The sequence below is a fragment of the Protopterus annectens genome, chromosome 7.part0 (assembly GCF_019279795.1).
Source record: "Protopterus annectens isolate FY-2018-M chromosome 7.part0, PAN1.0, whole genome shotgun sequence".
Lineage (NCBI taxonomy): Eukaryota > Metazoa > Chordata > Ceratodontiformes > Protopteridae > Protopterus > Protopterus annectens.
The window spans coordinates 263793085-263805710 of record NC_056739.1 but is presented as its reverse complement, the minus strand read 5'-3'; the positions used below and the strand labels follow the sequence as shown (position 1 = coordinate 263805710).

The 12626-nt window shown below is 39.8% G+C and overlaps 1 protein-coding gene across 2 annotated transcripts in view; it reads right to left on the bottom strand.

Annotated features, from left to right (window-relative positions):
* LOC122806386 (leucine-rich repeat neuronal protein 2-like) overlaps positions 1 to 12626 on the bottom strand; it is a 1426491-nt gene that overhangs the window by 104886 nt on the left and 1308979 nt on the right. For both annotated transcript variants that reach the window (XM_044076746.1, XM_044076747.1), the window contains one exon: positions 8914 to 8980. The gene's annotated coding sequence lies outside the window, so the exon portion shown is untranslated. The remainder of the gene's footprint in view (positions 1 to 8913; positions 8981 to 12626) is intronic.

Genomic DNA, 12626 nt, shown 5'->3' with positions numbered 1-12626 from the left:
ACAGTGCTGTTCTTTGAAAAGTAGCTTTCTGAAATGCAAAAGCACTGAAACTAAGTTGACCAAGCTGAGAAGGATTCTATTCATCTTATGCAAAGACCATTCATGAGCTATAAAAAAGTCCATAACTGGCTCTAAATGAGTCTGTTTTCCTCCTGAATACTGCAGCCTGGTTCTGATTTTTTTTCCATAAACTTCTGACTTGCTTGGTTGATTCCAAATCAAATGACAGTATGTATTTTATTTTACACTTGACTAAAAGATAGATAACTAGGTGTCTATCTGATGGAAACTACTCAGAGTAATTTGCTGCTGAGGAATAAATAGGGAGGGGGCCAGACAAAGAGCAAGACACAAAAAGGAAAAAAAAAAAAACAATCCAGATGATGGCTTTTTCCACAAATAAGATGAACATATCCACAAATGGGATATCAAGATCCATCAAAAGAGCCAAGGCTGGAAATGAGATTCACTAGTGAGTGCTAGGTGGTTCAATGACTCGTAATCTGGCCAGGCTAAACCTACAAAGGCCATGCAGAGGTATCCCAAGGGCTTACCAAACATTAAGCAAAGGATGAGAATCAGGTGTGATGTTAGTCATGTGGTAGGCATTAGAAGTAGTGTGGATCATGTAGACAGAGTGAATGCTGAAATGGGATATCGGTGTTCTCACTGCTGTGCCAGGAGCCAGCCAGAGTTTGTGTACAATAAGTTATCAGCTATATGCATCAGGCCTTACTTCCAACAATGTTGGTTTTAGAACCAGTATTCTCAGTTAGAGACTGGTCTTGCTCTCTTTCCCATCAGTTCTGTTCTGGAGTTGAACCAGTGCAAATGATCTGTTTTGTCTGGGGAATACAAACTCAAGCACCGTATTGTTGCAACTGTGTGACAGATAAGAGAGATGCCTCAAAGAGATTCTGGGCTGTAGAAAGAAAAACTGTTATTTGTGCATATGCATATAACAGTTACTCAGAGTATTTGACTTCTTGGACACCAAATAAAGAATACCCGGTATGTGAAAACATACCATGGATATTCAAGTACAGAGAAAGTTGGGTTATTCAAACAGCATTGTAAAGAATTTTAAAGTTAAAATTAAATAAAATGATCAGATGGTGGGAGTGATAGCTGAACAGACAAACACAAATAATGATGCTGGCACGTACTTTTGTGTGAGATGAGTTCACATCTCACTTCCGGAAAAACTTCTTCCATATACTGTGAAAATCTGGATGTGCTGTGTCTGAAATGTCCTGTCAAAGACCTCGGGAGCTGAGCTGCCACACGAAGCTGTCAACAAAATTTGGTTTGCTCTTGCCATGCAATAACCCTACGATTTCCTAGTGGACAGTGATGGAACCATCAAGTTAAATAACAAAACCTTCAATGCAGTGACAGCAGGTTGTTCATATGTATGAATGACTATGTCAATAGGCAGCAACTGCAGCAGTTACTAGAGAAGGTGACGTGTGTGAATGTGTGAATGAGTTTGATGTTGTCATACATAATATGGCTTTAAACAGCTTCTTGCAAACAATCCAATTAATTTGGAAGGGGTACACAGGATACTGCACAGGGTTTCTTCAGCAAGCATGAAGAAATGTTGACACCAGTGGGGAACACTACAGGAAGGGAAAGGAACACTTTGGGGAACTCTTAAATCTGTTGGACATACCATCCTTTGAGGAGGGAGTGCCAGAAGCAAACAGTGGGACTGGATACTGGATACATTTTAGTATAGGTGGTCTCTGGGACAGTTACATACTTATACAGTGGTAGGCTGCAGGTGTGAACAAGATTGATTAAAGAAATGCTGAAAGTGCTGGATACCATTTTGATGTTGGGGCTAAACTCTCCTTATATTGTTTCAGGAAGGACAGGAACAGTACCTCTGTATTGCCAAACCGGGGTGGTGCTCACCATAACAAACCCTACACCAGTGTGCCCAAAGAGAAAGACTGTCTAAAAAACTGTGCCTCTGATGCAGATTAAGAAATTCAGATTCCATCCTGGCTGTGCGAAAGGGGATCAAATCTTTGTCCTTTCACAAATTTTTGAGAAGGTCAAGAAAGCTTGTCAATACTGTCTACATTTGTCTTCTGAATCTGCAGAAGGCATATAACTCTGTACTCTAGAAATTCATAGTGAACATACAAGAACATATGAGGTCCTAGTCTGCTGATGTGTGCCAGTCACTTCCTAGATTTGAAAAGAGAGATTTGTTTCTAGATTCCCAACATAAATGGCTCCACCAAGGCTGTGTCTTGTCTTCCATACATTTCGTAATATTCATGGACAGAATATTGAGGTGATCAAAGGCTTGGAGGATATCCAATTTATGGATGTGAGGGATGTACGTTAATTATTTGTAGAGTATGGCCATGGCATTGGCTATCACCAGGATGCACTTCACTGTTTTACTGCTGACCATAAAGTGAATGGTGGAAGGTCGGGTTAATTTCAAGCAAGTTGTTCCTTACAGTCAGGCCATACAAATCAGAGGTATCTACCCAGCTGGAGAAGTTTAGATATTCTGGGGTCTTATACATGAAGGGGGGAATAGAACACAGGAAGAATGACAGGCAGATGGGTACAGTGGCATCAGAAATGCAGACTATGTGCCAGGCTACGGTGTTGAATTCAGAGGTAAGTAACTGGACAAACCTCTTAGTTCACTAGTTAATCCAAGACACTTTCTGTATGTTCCATCATACATGCTGGGAATGACTAAATATATAACACTGTAGAAACAAGCACTCAAAATGATGTTTGACCAGTGTGTTCCTAGTCTCATCATAGATGATAGAGTCATGGGATTTGCAGTCCATGAGGCTCTCTGAGAATAGTTGTGGCTCATCTAGGTCAAGAAAAGTATTCAGGAGTTTGTGAAGCAAGCATAGATTCCTGTGGGTGCCTCCTCTGGGAAATAAGTGGGGCTCCCTGCAAGGACAACCTGGGTATGGCTAAGACACATTGGTAGGATTGTATCTCTTAACATGCTTGAAATCTTGAGTACCCTGCTGAGTCTTCTGTGTACCGCTGCTGGGAATACAGAAGACTTTTCTGCCTCACTCAACTGATGGCTAAAAGGATGGAAATAACAGAAGTCCAAACCAAATGGATTGTATTTTAGCATTCCATGAGCAGTACCCCACATTAGCTCAATCGTAGTATGAGTCCCAAAGTCATGGATGCTCAGCCTTTAATACAGGGATCTACCCAACCAAACATTCTAATTATAGGAGACTTCACTGTAAGACATAAAGATGTACCTCTTACCGTGCTAAGCAAGAAAATAATGACAGTTGCTTGTCTGGTGCCTGAATCCATCTTCACCTCTAACAAAAGGCCAGTCACTAGTGGAGTACCACAGGGTTCTGCGCTGGGTCCTTTGCTGTTTGGAATTTATTTCTCAGAAGTCCAGGCAAATTTGGACGGCCTATGGCTGACCAAGTTCACTGAAGATTTTAAACTGGGAGCAATCAGTGAGTCTCCCAGTGATGTTAATAAATTCCAGACAGAATTAACACAGACAAATGATTGGTATCAGAGCCACGGACTAAAGTTAAATTTAGAAAATGCATTATTATTCCCTTTGGGAAAGCTGACATCCCTGCTAATTACACTATAGACAGCAACCCCTAAGTGTAGATCCAGTGCTATGTGATTTGGGTATTCAGGTTGACAGCAATCTGAACTTAGGCCACCACGTATCCACACCAGTAAGGAAATCCTTCTATATAGCACATCTTATAAGTAAAGGCATCACATCTAGATCTAAGGATGTTGCAATGCCATTATACTTGGCCCTCATCACACCAATAATTAAGTACAATGCTCCCTTTTGCATGCAACTCTTCACACACCAACAACTGGAGAGACCACAGAGATTTCTCACCAACAAATTACAGAGCACACAAAACAAGTATTACATAGAAAGACTAAGAGCCCTGTCACTGTATTCTGTCTCATACAGGTTACTAAAGGGTGACCTGTGCCTGGCTTACAGAGCAGTCTCTGACTGGCCCTGATGGAAGTGCTGCACATTCGTAAATCAAGCTGCAGGAAGGTCAGTCACTCCAGGAATCCTAGCCTCTGACATGAATAGGTCATGCTGAAGAGATAGATACAAACTTCCAATTCATGTGAAACATAGCTGCTTCATTACTTTCTTCAAACACAACCTAGATCAATGGATGGGTGACCACATATTCACTCCTGGGGTGGTGCCCATATCCCTCCTGGACAGAGAAAGTCAGTATTAAGTAGCATAGACCCCTACCTCTGCAAACTTTACTCAGCTAACCACTGACAATTTGGGCAACTTAGGATAAATATGGGTTCTATGAACCTATGAACCTGTGATGATCAAGCATGGACTCAAGTCCTTGAACAACAAGAACCAGTATGACTCTATCATAGTGAATATGGGTGTCAAAGACTTGAGATGTACTTCCCTAGCCTATGTGAAGAGAAACATGATGGAGCTTTCAGAATGTCTATCCCAAGCAGGCATGAGCCTAGCATTGAGCAGCATCTTTCCTTCTACAAGGACAATCCTGCAAAATTTGCAAGAAATAATTGACTTTAACAATTGACATAGTTTTTTTCTGTCATTTGAAGGGAATCCAATATTTGTCTGCCTGGGAGGAAATTATAGACAGACAGCACTATTTTGCCAGGGATGGCTCGCATCTTCCACCTCGAGGGTTTTGATCATTGGTAAAGACATTGTCCATGCCAAAGTGACAACCTGATGAACCTAACAGCATAACAAATCAAGCAAAGGAAAATATGTAGCTGTTACTACTGATCGATGTTAGGAACCTAAACAAGAAACCTCAATCGCTACAAGCTCTTCTAACCCTGGAGAACATAGAAGTCTACTTAGTGATTGGGACAGGGTTAAAATGGCACAGATCACTCCGGCTGTACGGGGTTATAATGACTTCCACATGTTTAGGCCAGCTATTGCCCAAGGAGGGGAAAAAGGGTGGTGTTTCTGTCTTCATCCAGAAGAGACTCACATCAAGGCTGGTAAAGCAGCATAACACAACAGAGTTTTCTCAGATCCAAATAACCATCAGAAAAGTCCCATATCATATATTAGCTAGCTACAGAACTCCATCTATTACCCAAGAAAATCACAATGCCGATCTACAGGAACTAGAATTACTCTTATAAAATTCAGTACCATTTTTCTAGATTATGTAAACTATCCAACTACAGAATAGGAAACCTAAATCACAAGTAGTGCAAAAGCACAGAGATTCTTGGACTTTGTCAATAAAAATGCCCTTGAACTTTAAGTCAGAGAGCCTGCTTGGGGAAACAACATCTTGGATCTTGTCCTTACTAATATGGGAGCATCTTGCACCATTCCTTGCATATCTTCATCACTTGTTAGGTCTGACCATAAAGCAGTGTCCTTCAAAATAATACTGAAACCAGATACCCTTTCCTCCCAAGGTACCTTTAGAAAATCCTCTAAGACAAATTACATTCTCTTAAGTTATACATTGGCAAGCTTCAGATGCCAACCAAACCTAGTTAACTTCATTGAATATGTAGAAACATTTACCACTACACAATACCAGCATGTAAATAGCTGCACAAATGCAGCTGTGTCCTGTAGGAACAAGTACATGGTAAACCCCTAGAAACAAACCCCCATGTGGAATCATAATATCAACAAGATTTAAAATAAAGGAAAAACATTTTGTCCAAAAGTAAGAAGAGAAATTTGCAGAGGGTTTTTATCTGTTAAATAAACAAAACAGCTCAAGAGTTTAATAAAATCCACCAAATCCAAGTCTGAGGCTAAAACAGATACCCAAGCCAAAGATAATCAGAAGGCCTTTTTTTTTAGTTATGTTTGTAATCTCGGAAGCACAATGCAGTAATGTTATAAGTTAATTGTGAATGATATAACCTACACTGAGGCTGAAGAAATGGCAAACCTCCTGCACAAGAATTTAACTCAAACTTTACCTTTCTCTCCCCTCCATCTGTCTCTCAAGATATACCTTAAACCAGCTCACCTCCAGCTATCACACAAGACCAAGTTCCTTAAAGCACAAGCAAAATCTGCAAATACTACATTGACGGGCCCTGACAATGTCAATGGATGCATTTTAAATAGTATGAAGCATGATTTAGACCCCCCTCCCCACAACACACTCCATACAGGTTTTGTACCAAGTGACTGGAGAACAGCTAAACCATGCCTCTTCATAACAGAGGACCTTCCACAAACCTAGGCAATTACAGACCCATAAGTCTGTCCAACTTCATATGTAAAGCTATGGAAAGACTTTTGTGGAACTAATCAATAAGGACATAGGGAACCTCCAAACACTGGACCCATCTCAGTTTGTGTTAGTCAAGGGCAGGTCATGCTTACTCAGCCTGGTGGACTTTTTTGAATTGGCCACCATAGCAAGGTATGAAGATAAAATGGTGTACACTGCTTACCTCAACCTGGTCAAAGCTTTTGACACAATCCCCTAATGTGGCATAGTAGAAAAGCTAAATATATTGGGAATAAATCCCTACATCACATGCTGGATTGCCAACTGGTTCACAGACAGGACACAGCAGGTCAAAATAGTGAAGCTAACTCCACAGAGAGACCAGTCACAAGTGGAGTCACCTCAGGGTTTAGTGCTGGGACTTGTCCTGTTTGGCATCTACTTCTTTGAAGTAAAAGCCAGCACCAAATGTATCTGGCTGACTATGTTTGCAGATAACTGCAAATTAGAAGCAGTCAATGAATTCCCCATATTAGTTGGCTATCCTGCAAGAAGGATCATCCCAGACAAATAAGTGGTGCCAAACTTATGAACCACAACTAAATAAAAAAATGCATTACAGTATTCTTTGGGAAGTCATCTGTCCTGGAGAACTACCACACTGACAATACACCCCTAAGAACTGACCCAGGCATTCAGGATTTGGGAACTTATGTGGACAGTGAGCTAACTTTCAACCAATGTGTCCACTTTGTAATAAAGTCCTTCTGTATTGCTCAGCTTATAAACAAAGGGTCTGTGTCTAGATCTAGAGATGTCACTGATCTCTTTAAGCAGGCCTCAATAGGCCATTCATTGAGTATAGTGCCCTCTTTGGCATGTATCTATCCAGACACATGCAGCAACTGGAATGGCCACAGAGATAGCTTAGTAAAAGGGTACAGTGCCTAAACAATAAGCCCTACATGGACTGACAAATTTCTGTCTCTATAGCTGATATACTAAAGATTACTAAGAAGTGATCTGCATCTGGCATAAGAGGCATCTTCTGACAAAATATTGATAGATTTAATGCACATCAGTAAGTCAAATCACGTCAGAAATCTTGGGATCTAAACATATTCTGGAACATCAAAAATTTGGAGAGATAGGTATATCTTGCAGAGGATAACTCTGCGCTGGAACAAACTCCTAAGGCACTTAAAACAAAGCTTATCTCTGTCCCTATATTCAAGTGCAATTTGGATCTATGCATGGGTATTGAAAATGTATCCCAGGACTGCTCCCTGAACTTTTAATGGACATAGGCAACTCCAAAAATGCTTATCCTGTACATGGATTTCCAATTATCTATGATATGATCCTAGTTATTCTCACTAGAGCTAATACATTAATTATCAAACATGAGATGGATAGGTCCATTGTAACACCAAATGGGGTAGTTTAATTCCAGCACTAAAAGGGAAAGTGACTAGGCTTAAAATGCCATACAAGGGAAGCCAGCTTAGAACTTACCGATGAACCTATTAAACAAGCAATACATTTTTTTTTCTGAAGTGTGTTCCTTTTCCTGTTTAATAAGTACCACTACAGCAGCATTATGCTGTGCAGTGTGAAACAGTAGACGGATACGTATTTATAATAGTTCCTTCTTTGCTTTCTAGTTATCATCAAAACAATCTGGGTAAGTACCTTGGCAGTGATATATTAGGCAAGGATGTAGAGGACTCATTTGTAGCCCAGTACCAGGCCTTGAGCTGACATACCTCAATTCCAAGAAGAAAAAAAAAACTCTGACCTGACTCTGATCTGGCATTTCTCACCAGTCTGCAAGAACCTAGCACCACACAGGTCCTATACTCTGCACTCCTTTCCTGAACTTGGGGAGCTTTAAAACTGTAGCAAGCAGTTTGCTACAAATTACATCACACATGAAATACCGAAGCAAGTGTTTTTTTTTTTTATTCCTGACTGCAAAAACTGTATTTTTTCAATTCATCCCACACAACAAACATGAAAAATGCTGGGACAGAAGTTAGTGCACTGACATACTGACCAATAAGTTTCTAACACCCATTATCCGAGATGGCTGCCCCCTTTTCCCCACCCTCACTATGCTTCTGGTATTATGTAAGTGATATGGGAACACAACTCCCGCAATGCAGCAGGAGTGATAGATTAAGTATTCTCAAAGCAAAACACTCCTGTATAGATCATATGTACTAAAAGACAGCTTTAAAGTCATCTAACTCACTAACAGGAAAAGCAGAATTTACTTTACAATACAATAGACATCTGCTGCCTTATTTTTATAAATAAATTCAAACCCTGCACCCTCCCACAGAGGACATTAGTCCTGCATTCATTATTATATAGATTCATTTCAATAGCTTTTACTAATATACTTCATTTTTGTTCTTTGAACTTCACCAGGTTCTGTTTATGGAAAGTGAGTACATAAAATGCTGAAATTCGATCAGGCAACACATTTCTTTAATACTTCTGAAAAAAAAACAGAAAAATCCAAATATTCAATATCACTCACAGAAATCTGTTCATATCTTTGATCGTTCACAACTGCAAAGAATTTCCTGTGTATTTATGCCACTTTTCTTAAAAAAAAAAATAAAAAAAAAAAAATCATATTACTTATTCTACTTACCACATATTTCTTCTGACAAAATGAAATGTTCCCAGATGAAATAAAATGTTACTACCAAATCTGATATCTGTTAATAAAAGAGAAAAATGTGAGCCTTCAATTCACTGATGTTAATGTATATACACATGCTAATATGATCACATATTTTTGCATATCTGTAATGGTATCATGACATCTTTATTACATGATACATTCAAAGTACATTCTGATAGTATATATACTAAATCTGGCATTACACTTCCTCAGAGGTACCGTGATCTTGGAGTTAGTATGGGGTAGCAGCACCTAAATCAGGGAAGTGGGAGTAAAGTCATATTTTCTAAATACTTTCCTGGAATTACAGCAAGTTTCAAGACTCACTGTACATCTTGCCATGTGCTCTTTATTTTATGCAGTTGTGGGACTTAGAATGAGTCACACAATTCTGATAGGGAGCTAGGTTTTACTATTTTCTGATTATGGATCAGCTAGGAATGGTGTATATAAGAACAATCTGAAATTACTTAATGAAGATATTTTAAAGGACACCACTAGTGCTCTTTCTTAAACTTTCTCGGGACCTTCCTTAAATGTGCTAATCAGCAACCCCTTCTGACTAAATCTGATGGTGCTGTCATCCAAGCAGCCATGAGGGAGTTCACTTCAATGTCTTGCCACTACACACCATGTCATGGTGGCATGAGATTCTGGCTACAGCCACCACAGACTATGGTTGCCTACTTTTAAGGGTGGAAGCTAACTGTCCACAGGCTGGGAAACTATGCAGTGACCATGATATGGTGAACTGGAATTTTTTTAATTATCCTAAATTTTCCCCCTCATGGATCTACCATGTGTTCTAGCAATGCAGGGATGCACAGTACTGGATCTTTGATGTACTTATGCTTTCATATACGGTCCAACTTTCTAGGTAAAGTGCTAGGTACTGCTTAGTGTAGACAAGCTCATGCCACAACCCTTAATTCGGTGACAGCAAGCCTCTGCCTCTGCTAGATGCCACTGCAACAACAGGTCAGTCTACCACCTGTTTCCATCCAAGATTGATTTTTCCCCTGCCATCCTCCCCAACACCTGAGTCACTACCTAAACCCGGATAATCTGGACTGTGGTCAAGGCTTTGTATCTTTATGGCATGGAGCTAGCCACCACCAATAGCCAACAGCATTATTACTAGGTGGCTGTGGATCTGCTTATAAAACTAAAGGATCAGGTGAATAGCACAAAGATGAAAGGCTATTACTGCATAATCAACAATCCTACACTTTAGTTTTCAAAGGATATATATTCATTTCTATCCAAAGAGCTCTCTGAAAAAGACATAAATATAGTATTTCTCTAGTCAGCAATCATGCCTACCAATTTTGAACATCTTAGGCAGTCTCTGACTCTTTCTTCTTATATTTTGTGCTCGGGGATCTTTAAACAAAAATCAAAGAGTGTTTAGCTGCAAGAAATAGCAATACTGCAGCATAAACCTTTAAAGTGCTTCACAATCATCAGTGTCTGTCTGCCAGCATCCTGAATTGTATACTGTGCAAACATTTGCTTAGATGAAATGGTTCCCTCTGATGCTTTCTGAATGCAGACATATTATGCAACTTCACTTAAAAAACCCGCCCTGCTGTCATGAAAATTGCATCATCTTACCTGTAAACTGATCAAATTACCCTCTCTATGTCAATAAAGCGTTCTGCAGGATTATTGCAGACATTTTAAGCAATAGTGCAGCTCTTGTCTTCACTTGGGAAACAAGCCATTTTTCAATATACATCTTGTTTTTTTAAGTATGTTCTGCTTCTGCATTTTTTCTTTAATTTTTTCTTATATGCTGTGGCAATTACATCTAACAAAATACAGCATTTTTAATTTCTATGATGAGATATGCTCAGAAGCTCAGGCTTGTTCTGTGAGGATAATGTAAGCTAAGGAAAATGGCAGTGCCTTGTGTGGCTGCAGCTGTGTCAGCTCCCTCTAGAGATATGCATATTTGTCTTGTTTTGTATAGAAAATATAAAAATAAATCAGTTTCTGCACTTCCAGTTAAAGGTACAATAATTTATAGTAGACAGAAGATACTATAAATTAAGCAGTCAACATCTACATATTGCTGGTTGGATGCCTTGAGGTCTTGTCGGTATATGAGCCAATCAAAAAAATCGCACAGCAGAGCCTCTTCTGTTCAATGCGGAACAACCCACTGTTTCGCATTGAACAGATGTGGCTCTGCTTTGCAATTTATGATTGGCCAGTATGCCAGTATACCAGCCAATCAAAAATCACAAAATGGAGCCTGTTTTGCCAGGATTTTAACTGGCAGGACTCAGTACTGAGCTGCTGATCCAGGGACAGTCCTGCTCAAATAGGGACATCTGGCAACCCTGGGCCTACTACATGCACAGAGCTACAACAGCTGGGTATTTTAACTTTTCACCTTCTAAAGTGCCTGAAACTGGTTGAACAGGTTTCTGGAATATGCTGGACATGAAAAAAGAGAAAGAGATGTCAGAGAAAAAGGAAAAGAGGTTGCAAAGTAGGTATTGATGTAAAGTTAAAAATAAACCCCTACAGGCCTTTACTACTAACTATACTGCTAGCTAATGTGAGATCACTGAATAGCAAGATGGACTACTTGAGACTGGAACTCTCTAACAATAACAAGGTGAGAAATCCTTATTTATTTTTAATTACTAGGATGTGACTGCATGACAAGATAAATGATAGTGAAATAAACTAAGAGAATTTTACTCTGTTTTGTGCAGACAGAAAACATACACTATGTGGAAAGGCCAGAGGAAGAGGAGTCTGCATCTGTGTTAACAAAAGATGGTGCAGCAACTGTGAAATTATACTATTATACTGCTGTGAGAACTTAGCGTTCCTGTTCATTAAATATAGACCATGTTATTTGCCCAGGGAGCTGAATGGGGTCAGTGTTATAATGATGCATATCTCACTTAGTGCTAATACCACTGATGCTCTAAATAAACTATGCAATCACATGAGTGAGCTGCAGAGCAAATATCCTGACTTTGTACATGTGGCAGCTGGTGACTTTAATAAAGCAGATCTGAAAGACGTATTCCCACACTACCATCAGTATGTGAACATTCCTACAAGTGGTGATAATATCCTGGACAAGGTGTACATAAACTTAAAGAATGCTTATAAGGCAGTGCAACTTCCACAAATGGGAAACTCTGAGGATTATACCATTTTACTTTTGCCAGTTTACAAACCTGCACTAGTTAAAGATAAACCCACAAAGAAACAAATCAGGATATGGCCCGAGGGGGCTATGGAGTTCCTCCAAGACTGCTTTGAAAGAACCAACTGGGATATGTTCAAGGAGGTAGCCACAGTGAATCAGCATCTGAACATTGATGAATACACTGAGGTAGTAATGTCATACATTTCAAACTGTGCTGATGGGATAAAATACTAAGAGTACCACTATTAGAGCTAACCAGAAGCCATGGCTCACCCCTAAGGTATACGAGCTTCTGAAGGAGAGGAATGTAGCTTACAGGGCTAAGAACAAAGCAGCCCTAAGTGTAGCAAGAGGTATTCTGAGGAGGGGTATAAAGGAGGCTAAGCGGGAGTATGGCAGAAAGGTATAGAGCCACTTTGAAGACAAGAAGGATGCAAGGAGACTATGGCAAGGCATACAGGAGATCACTGACTACAAAATCAGGTCAGCACAGTGTGAGGACAGC